Raw genomic sequence first — 11,084 nt, forward strand, 5'->3', positions numbered from 1 at the left:
AAGCATCTTGTATCATGCATCAAATCTGGACTGGTGATTCATTTCACATATGATATTATACATGTTTTAAGGCCATTCTCTCAAAATCATCCCACCTTCTCCCTCTCCCACAGAGTCCAAAAGACTGCTTCTCATTTCATTTCATTCTTTTCATTTTTTTTTTAGAATTGAATAATATTTCATTGTCTAGAAGTATCACAGTTTATTTATCCACTCACCTACTGAAGGATGTCTTGGTTGTCTCCAAGTTTTTGAAATTATAAAGTTTCTATAGATATCTTTGTACTAGTTTTTGTGAGGCATAATTTAGGTATAGATACCAAGGAGCATGATTGCTAGTCATATGGGAAAAAAATGTTTAGCTGTGTAAGAATGAAACAATCTCTCAAAATAGCTATGCCATTTGCATTCCCAGAAGCAATGAATAAGCTTTCACACCACACCTTTGTTAGCAATCAGTGCTGTTAGTGATCTGAATTTTAGCCATTCTAATAGGTACACAGGCATATCTCATTTTATTGTGCTTTATGGATATTGTGTTTTTCCCAGATTGAAGTTTGGGGGCAACCTTGCATTAAGCAAGTCTATTGGCACCAATTTTTTTTTTTTTTCTCTCCAAAACTCCTGGCAACCATTGATCTTTTTTACAGTCTCCATAGTTTTGACTTCCACTATTTCATATAGTTGGAATCATAAAGTATGTAGCATTATCTGACTGGTCTTTTTCACACAGCAATGTGATTTAAGATTCTTCTGGGTCTTTCATAGCTTTATAGCTCAATTCTTTCTTTCTTTCTTTCTTTCTTTTTTTGCTAAACAGTAATAATAACCTAGAGAAAGCAGAGACATCACTTGGTCAACACAGGCCCATATAGTCAAAGCTATAAGTTTTCTAGTAGTTATGAATAGATGTGAGAGTTGGACCATTAAAAAAGCTGAATGGTGAAGAACCGATGCTTTCATATTGTGGTGCTGGAGAAGACATTGTCTCTATAAATTAAGTTGGGAAGAACTCATGCCTTAACAATATTAGACATGAAATATCTCTCCATTTATGTAGATATTCCTTGATTTCTTTCATCAGAGTTTTGTAGTTTTCCTTATATAGATCTTGCACATATATTATCAGATTTATATATAAGTATATATTTTGTGAGGGTGCTAGTTTAAATGGTATTGCATTTTTAATCTCAAATTCCAATGGCTTATTGCTAGCATATTAAAAGAACAATAGTTTTTGTATGCTAACCCTTATATGTTACAACCTTGCTGTATTCACTTATCAGTTCCAGGAGACTTTTTGTTGATTCTTTAGCATTTTTAACATAGTGTCATCTACAAACAAAGACATGTTTTATTTATTTCTTCCCAATCAGTATATTTTTATTTCCTTATCTTATTAACTAACTCTTCCAATAGGATGTGTGAGAGGAGGGATGAGAGGGGATACCCTTAACCTATTTTTCTTTAAGAGGAAAGCTTCTAGGTTCTTACCATTAAGTGTAATGTTAACTGTAGGGGTTTTTTAATGTCTTTTATCAAGTTTAGTAAGTTCCCCTCTATTCTTAGCTTGCTGGAAATTTTAATAATCAGTAAGTATTGGATTTTGTCAAATGGGTTCTCTCCATGTGGCTTTTCTTCTTAGTTCATTGTAGTATACTACATGAACTGACTCTGAATGTTGAATCTACTTTGCTTACCTGAGGTAAATCCTACATGGTTGTGGTATATAACTCCTTTTTACATTATTAGATTTATTTTGTTAATTTTTTTCATAAGAGATATAGGTTTTTAGTTTTCTTTCTTGTAATGTCCTTAACTAGTTTTGGTATTAGGGTAACACTGACCTCATGAACTAAATTAGGAAGTATTCCTTCTGCTTCTGTCCTCTGAAAGAGATTGTAGATATTTGGTACAGTTTCTTCCTTAAATATTTGGTAGAATTCACCAGTGATCCCACTGGGACTGGTGCTTTCTGTTTTGGATGGTTGTTAATTATTGATTCAATTTTTTAAATAGAAACAGCCCTATTCAGAGTATTTCTTTCCTCTCACATAAGCTATAATAGTTTATTGTCTTCCAAGGAATTGATACATTTTATCTAGGCTATCAAATGTGAGAGCAAACAGTTTTTCATAGTACTCTTTTTTTCATCCTCAATGAATTCATATCCATAGAATATGGATATCACAGAATTCATATCCATAACCTCTATTTTATTTCTGATATTAGTAATTTGTGTCTTCCCTTTTTTCACAGTCTGAGTTATTAGTTTTGTTGGTATTTCCAAAGAATCATGTTATACTTTTACTGATTTTTTTCTATTGATTTCCTGTTTTAAATTTTATTGGCTTTTTAGTTCTTATTTCTTTTCTCTTGCTGATTTGGCTGGAATCAAATGGAATTTGATTCCATTTCCTCAGATGGAGACTTAGATTATTGTTTTCATATAATTATTCTTTTGTTATGTATGCATTCAATGTAAATTTCCCTCTAAGCACAGCTTTCACTATAGCCCACATATTTTGATAAGTTGTATAATGAAATGTTTCTTATTTTATTATCCTGTGTTAGTTTGACAGTTATATATTCTTGACTCTTATATTTGAGATTGTTCTAGAAATTGCAACATACACTCTACAAAATCAACAGAATATTTGACCTTCCTCTCAAATACCCCAAGGAACTGAGGGTCCTTTAAATCTATTTGGCAAAAACGCCAGCCTAAATGCATTTGTTATCACATATTTTAAACCCCACTGTTTTATGCATTTATTTAGATTTTTCCATATATTTATTCCTTTGTTGCTCACCATCTTTTCCTGCATCTCTCACTGATCATTGGTGATATTTTCCTTCTCCTGATAAAACACGCCTTAGTAGTTCCTTCAAAGTGCATTTCCAGGTAACAAATTCTGTTACTGTGCTGTTTTCAATGTTTTTCTTCCACCATAATTCTTTAAGAATATTTTCAACTCTATAGAATCCTACTTTATCAGCTATTTTCTTTCCATAGGTTTAACCCTCCATCCTACTGCCTTCTGGTTTCCATCAGTGCTGTTGAGGTCATCATTCTCTCTAATTATTATTTGAAGATAAAATCCACTTACCTCAGACAGTCCTCAGAATGGAAGAAGGTAATAGCAAATGAAAAAACTGACAAAGAATTAGTCTCCAAAATATACAAGCAGCTCATGTAGCTCAATACCAGAAAAATGAACAATCCAATCAAAAAGTGGGCAAAAGACGTAAAAAGACATTTCTCCAAAGAAGACATACACATGGCTAATAAACACATGAAAAGATGCTCAATATCACTTATTATTAGATAAAGGCAAATCAAAACCACAGTGAGGTATCATCTCACATTGGTCAGAATGGCCATCACCAAGTCTATAACTAAATGCTGGAGAAGGTGTGAAGAAAAGGGAATGCTCTTACACTGTTGGTAGGAATGCAAACTAGTACAGCCACTATGGAGAACAGTGTGGAGATTCCTAAAAAACTTGGAATAGAACGGCCATACCACTCAGTAATCCCACTGCTGGACAAACACTCCAAGCAAACCAGAATTAAAAGAGACATATGTACAACAGAGTTCAGTGCAGCAATAGCTGGGACATTTACAATAGCTGGGACATGGAAGCAACCTAGATGTCCATTGACAGATGAATGGATAAGGAAGTTGTAGTACATATACACAATGAAATATTACTCAATTATTAAAAAGGAATGCATGTGAGTCAGTTCTAATGAGGTGGATGGACTTGGAACTTATACAGAGTGAAGGAAGTCAGAAAGAGAAAGATAAATACTGTATAACACATATATAGGGAATTTAGAAAGATGGTACTGACTATCCTACATGCAGGAAAACAAGAGAGACATAGATGTAAAAAACAGACTTTTGAACTCAGTAGGAGAAGGCAAGAATGGGGTAATTTCAGAGAATACCACTGAAACATGTATATTATCATATGTAAATCAAACGACCAGTGCAAGTTCAATGCATGAAGCAGAGCATCCAAAGTAGGTGCTCTGGGACAACCCAGGACAGGGTGGGGAGGAAGGTGGGAGGGGGGTTCAGGATTGCGGGGGACACCTGTATACCTGTGGTTGATTCATGTTGATGTATGGGAAGCCATTACAATATGTAAAGTAATTATTCTCCAATTAAATTAATTTTTTAAAATCTGCTTTTCTCTAAATACTTTGCTTTTCCTGTTGTATTTTCTGCAGTTTCATTATGATATGTTTGATTATGAATTTCTTTTATTTGTCTTCCTAGGTGTATGCCAAGGTATCCTGAATGTTGTCTTTAATTTGTAATGCAAAAGTTTCACTTGCTTCAAATTTATTTACCTCTTCCATCAGATATTATTTCACTATCTACTAAATTCCTGGAGAATTCAAAGAATTTGTTTAAAAATTTTATCTAGATATTTTAGATAACTCAGTTGGAAAAGTTCTCTTTTTTAATTAATTTATGTTTTGGCTGCACTGGGTCCTTACTGCTGTGCGCAGGCTTTCTCTAGTTGCAGTAAGTGGGGGCTACTCTAGTTGCAGTGCGCATATGCACACTGCATATATCTCATCCATATCCTGTCTTCACTTCCTTTGATATATACTCAGGCCTTCTCATTGTGGTGGCTTCTTTTATTGTGGAGCACAGCCCGTAGGGCACATGGGTTTTAGTAGTTGCAGCACATGGGCTCAGTAGTTGTGGCTTGTGGGCTCTAAGCACAGGCACAGATGTTGTGGTGCTCGATCTTAGTTGCTCTGTGGCATATGGGATCTTCCTGGACCAGGGATTGAACCAGTGTTCCCTGCATTGCAAGGCGGATTTCTAACCACTGTCCACCAGAAAAGCCCAGAAAAGTTGTTTTTTTAATTACTGAGTCTGCCATTAAATTTAGATTCAAATTTTAGTGAAACTGGGGAAGATGAAAAGCACAAAATCAAAATGACTGTAAGATGAGATGACAACTATAGTGATCCAATAAAGAAAAAATGAAGGAAAAATCTAAGGCAGAGCTGGTAGGGGATTAAAAAGAATTGCCGAGCTTTGGAAGCACAGAGGGTAACATAACAGGGAGAAAAAATAAATAAACAATTAAAACTCGCAGATTGCGAGCCCTACAGTAACTCCCCCAGCGGAGAAGCAGCGCAGACGCCTGCATCCGCCATTAGCAAGCGGAGGCTGGGCAGGGAGGGGCGGCGCGGGCTGCATCGCTGAGAGTGGGAGTCTGGCCTGAATACCCTGAGCACTATCTGAGCGAAATAATTTGGGCTAGCAAACCAGACTGTGGGATATCTACCATGCGAAAAGCCGGCCCTAACCTAGGACACCGCCAGCCCGCGCACGGAGCAAAGAACTGAACAGAGATAGCCGGCTGCGGACCTTCCCCCTCCAGTGACAGGCAGCCAGAGCTGGAGGGGGGCAATCGCAGCCCCAGAGAGACATTATCTATAAAACTGGCTTCTTTGCTAACTAAAATTTATTGGGGGTCTGGACGGTCAACATCTGCCTGAGAAGGTGCGCCGGTTTTACACCCAGATAACCGAGTGGCGGGGAGGCAATAAGTCGCAGCATTGGCGCTCGCCAAACACCTCATCACCTGAGCTGCTCGGACCTGGGAAGAGCACAAAACGCAGGCCCAACTGAGTCTGCGCCTCTGAGGACTACCTGAGTGCCTGAACCTGAGCGGCTTGGACCTGGGAGGTGCATGCAACCCAGGGCCAGCCTCGGATTGTTCCCGGCGGAACAACCTAGAGCCCGAGCAGTGTGGGCAGGGAGGCTACACGCGCCGTGAGCGGGGGCAGACCCAGTGTGGCTGAGGCACTGCGGGCGCACGCCAGTGTCATTTGTTTGCAGCATCCCTCCCTCCCTCCCCACAGGGCAACTGAACAAAGAGAAGAAACACAGCTCCACCCACCAGAACACCAACACAAGCTTCCCTAACCAGGAAACCTTGACAAGCCACCTGTACAAACCCACACACAGCGAGGAAACGCCACAATAAAGAGAACTCCACAAACTGCCAGAATACAGAAAGGACTCCCAAACTCAGCAATTTAAACAACATGAAGAGACAGAGGAATACCCAGCAGATAAAGGAACAGGATAAATGCCCACCAAACCAAACAAAAGAGGAAGAGATAGGGAATCTACCTGATAAAGAAATCCAAATAATGATAGTGAAATTGATCCAAAATCTTGAAATTAAAATGGAATCACAGATAAATAGCCTGGAGACAAGGATTGAGAAGATGCAAGAAAGGTTTAACAAGGACCTAGAAGAAATAAAAAAGAGTCAATATATAATGAATAATGCAATAAATGAAATTAAAAACACTCTGGAGGCAACAAATAGTAGAAAAACAGAGGTAGAAGATAGGATTAGTGAATTAGAAGATAGAATGGTAGAAATAAATGAATCAGAGAGGATAAAAGAAAAACGAATTAAAAGAAATGAGGACAATCTCAGAGACCTCCAGGACAATATTAAACGCTACAACATTCGAATCATAGGGGTTCCAGAAGAAGAAGACAAAAGGAAAGACCATGAGAAAATACTTGAGGAGATAATAGTTGAAAACTTCCCTAAAATGGGGAAGGAAATAATCACCCAAGTCCAAGAAACCCAGAGAGTCCCAAACAGGATAAACCCAAGGAGAAACACCCCAAGACACATATTAATCAAATTAACAAAGATCAAACACAAAGAACAAATATTAAAAGCAGCAAGGGAAAAACAACAAATAACACACAAGGGAATTCCCATAAGGATAACAGCTGATCTTTCAATAGAAACTCTTCAAGCCAGGAGGGAATGGCAAGACATACTTAAAATGATGAAAGAAAATAACCTACAGCCCAGATTATTGTACCCAGCAAGGATCTCATTTAAGTATGAAGGAGAAATCAAAAGCTTTTCAGACAAGCAAAAGCTGAGAGAATTCTGCACCACCAAACCAGCTCTCCAACAAATACTAAAGGATATTCTCTAGACAGGAAACACAAAAATGGTGTATAAACTCGAACCCAAAACAATAAAGTAAATGGCAACGGGATCATACTTATCAGTAATTACCTTAAACGTAAATGGGTTGAATGCCCCAACCAAAAGACAAAGACTGGCTGAATGGATACAAAAACAAGACCCCTACATATGTTGTCTACAAGAGACCCACCTCAAAACAGGGGACACATACAGACTGAAAGTGAAGGGCTGGAAAAAGATTTTCCATGCAAATAGGGACCAAAAGAAAGCAGGAGTCACAATACTCGTATCAGATAAATTAGACTTTAAAACAAAGGCTGTGAAAAGAGACAAAGAAGGTCACTACATAGTGATCAAAGGATCAATCCAAGAAGAAGATATAACAATTATAAATATATATGCACCCAACATGGGAGCACCGCAGTATGTAAGACAAATGCTAACAAGTATGAAAGGAGAAATTAACAATAACACAATAATAGTGGGAGACTTTAATACCCCACTCACACCTATGGATAGATCAACTAAACAGAAAATTAACAAGGAAACACAAACTTTAAATGATACAATAGACCAGTTAGACCTAATTGATAGCTATAGGACATTTCATCCCAAAACAATGAATTTCACCTTTTTCTCAAGCGCACGTGGAACCTTCTCCAGGATAGATCACATCCTGGGCCATAAAGCTAGTCTTAGTAAATTCAAAAAAATAGAAATCATTCCAAGCATCTTTTCTGACCACAATGCAGTAAGATTAGATCTCAATTACAGGAGAAAAACTATTAAAAATTCCAACATATGGAGGCTGAACAACACGCTACTGAATAACCAACAAATCACAGAAGAAATCAAAAAAGAAATCAAAATTTGCATAGAAACGAATGAAAATGAAAACATAACAACCCAAAACCTGTGGGACACGGTAAAAGCAGTCCTAAGGGGAAAGTTCATAGCAATACAGGCACACCTCAAGAAACAAGAAAAAAGTCAAATAAATAACCTAACTCTACACCTAAAGCAACTAGAAAAGGAAGAAATTAAGAACCCCAGGGTTAGTAGAAGGAAAGAAATCTTAAAAATTAGAGCAGAAATAAATGCAAAAGAAACAAAAGAGACCATAGCAAAAATCAACAAAACCAAAAGCTGGTTCTTTGAAAGGATAAATAAAATTGACAAACCATTAGCCAGACTCATCAAGAAACAAAGGGAGAAAAATCAAATCAATAAAATTAGAAATGAAAATGGAGAGATCACAACAGACAACACAGAAATACAAAGGATCATAAGAGACTACTATCAACAATTATATGCCAATAAAATGGACAACTTGGAAGAAATGGACAAATTCTTAGAAAAGTACAACTTCCCAAAACTGGACCAGGAAGAAATAGAAAATCTTAACAGACCCATCACAAGCACGGAAATTGAAACTGTAATCAAGAATCTTCCAGCAAACAAAAGCCCAGGTCCAGACGGCTTCACAGCTGAATTCTACCAAAAAATTTAGAGAACAGCTAACACCTATCCTGCTCAAACTCGTCCAAAAAATTGCAGAGGAAGGTAAACTTCCAAACTCATTCTATGAGGCCACCATCACCCTAATACCAAAACCTGACAAAGATCCCACAAAAAAAGAAAACTACAGGCCAATATCACTGATGAACATAGATGCAAAAATCCTTAACAAAATTCTAGCAATCAGAATCCAACAACACATTAAAAAGATCATACACCATAAAAAAAAAGAAAACTATAAAACACTGGTGAAAGAAATCAAAGAGGACACTAATAGATGGAGAAATATACCGTGTTCATGGATCGGAAGAATCAATGTAGTGAAAATGAGTATACTACCCAAAGCAACCTATAAATTCAATGCAATCCCTATCAAGCTACCAACATTATTTTTCACAGAGCTAGAAAAAATAATTTCACAATTTGTATGGAAATACAAACAACTTCAAATAGCCACAGCCATCTTGAGAAAGAAGAATGGAACTGGAGGAATCAACCTGCCTGACTTCAGGCCCTACTACAAAGCCACAGTCATCAAGACAGTATGGTACTGGCACAAAGACAGAAATATAGATCAATGGAACAAAATAGAAAGCCCAGAAATAAATCCACACACTTATGGACACCTTATCTTTGACAAAGGAGGCAAGAATATACAATGGAGAAGAGACAATCTCTTTAACAAATGGTGCTGGGAAAACTGGTCAACCACTTGTAAAAGAATGAAACTAGAACACTTTCTAACACCATACACAAAAATAAACTCAAAATGGATTAAAGATCTAAACATAAGACCAGAAACTATAAAACTCCTAGAGGAGAACATAGGCAAAACACTCTCCGACATAAATCACAGCAGGATCCTTTATGACCCACCTCCCAAAATATTGAAAACAAAAGCAAAAATAAACAAATGGGACCTAATTAAAATTAAAGGCTTCTGCACAACAAAGGAAACTATGAAAAAAAAAAAAGAATTGAGATTTAGGAGTGATTGAAAAGGATAATTTGAAAGGACATGAAACTACATTCACATTAGGAGGAAGGAGGATGTGTAGGATTATAACAGTGACATTCAGTAGGACAGGAAATACAATAAGAGAGGAAACCTGAATTATGTGTGAAGTTGAAACGTGAAATCTCATCTCATATAATATGTCTCAAAGATAGTGGGGTTAAAAATATAATGAGAAAACATTGAATATGAGAGTATTTGGTTCTACATACACACATTAAGATGGCATCAGTAGATAAAGAGAATTTGACTATACATATATATAGCTTACAATATAACATATATATATAATATAATAATGTTAACTAGTGTCAGATGAAGAGTGAGAAGAGGGTGACAAGTATAAACCAGCTAAGAAGTACATTTTATTTATTGAGATATAATTAACATACCTTGCATAAGTCTAAGGTATACAAGGTGCTGATATGATACATTTTTATATTGCCATATGACCAAATAGAGTTAGCTAACACCTCTATCACATCACAGTATCATTTCTTTATTGTGGTGAGAACAATTAAGATAAAGTCCCTTGGCAACTTTGACGTTTATAATACAGTATATTCTTTATAATCACTATGTGTGCTATGCGCTGTGCTTAGTCACTCAGGCATGTTTGACTCTTTGTGACACCATGGACTGTAGCCCACCAGGCTCCTATGTCCACGAGGATTCTCCCTATCTGGGAAAATACCAGCGGATCTTCCCAACCTAGGGATCAAACCCAGGTCCTCCTGCATTGCGGGTGGATTCTTTACCATCTGAGCCACCAGGTAAGCCTAGATGTCTAGGACTTATTTATCTACTGATGGCACATTTGTACCTTTAAACAGTATCTCCCCAATTCCTACACCTTCCAACCCTGGTAACCACCATACTACTCTGTTGTTACAACTTTGGCTTTTTTAGATTCCACATGTAAATGATATTAACAGAATTTCTCTTTCTTGGTCTGACTTATCTCACTTAGCTTAATGCACTCAAGGTCCATCTGTGTTGTCATGCACAAATGGCATGATTTCCCTCTTTCTCATGACTATATAAAATTCCATTCTGTGTCTACCTGTGCATACGTGTGCATGCTGTATCACATATCGTTTATCCATTAAGCCATAGACTGACACTTAGGCTGTTTCCATATATTGGCTATTGTGAATAATGATGCAGAAAACATGGGGGTATATATATCTCTTCAATATCCTGTCTTCACATCCTTTGCATATATACCCAGGAGTGGAATTGCTGAGTAATATTGTGATCCTACTTTTCATTTTTGAGGAAACTCTACAACCCTTTCCATAGTGGCTAAACCAACTTAAATTTTCAGCCAACAGTACACAAGGGTTCCCTTTTTTCCACACCCTCCTAGCATTTATTATTTGTAGACTATATGATGATGGCCATTATGATTGGTTTGAGGTAATACCTCATTATTGTTTTAATTTGCATTTCCCTAACATTAACAATGTTGAGTTACTTTTCATGTGCCTGTTGGTCATCTGTATGTCTTCTTTGGAGAAACATCCATTTATTCTTTGTCTATTTTT

General features: G+C 37.0%; 1 protein-coding gene across 1 annotated transcript in view; it reads left to right on the forward strand.

Annotated features, from left to right (window-relative positions):
• The window catches only part of LOC133226705 (interferon-induced very large GTPase 1-like), a 119,975-nt gene that overhangs the window by 90,873 nt on the left and 18,018 nt on the right, over positions 1–11,084 (forward strand). The window contains exon 3 of the mRNA XM_061380564.1: positions 10,140–10,310. The gene's annotated coding sequence lies outside the window, so the exon portion shown is untranslated. The remainder of the gene's footprint in view (positions 1–10,139; positions 10,311–11,084) is intronic.

The sequence above is a fragment of the Bos javanicus genome, chromosome 15, assembly GCF_032452875.1.
Source record: "Bos javanicus breed banteng chromosome 15, ARS-OSU_banteng_1.0, whole genome shotgun sequence".
Taxonomy (NCBI): domain Eukaryota; kingdom Metazoa; phylum Chordata; class Mammalia; order Artiodactyla; family Bovidae; genus Bos; species Bos javanicus.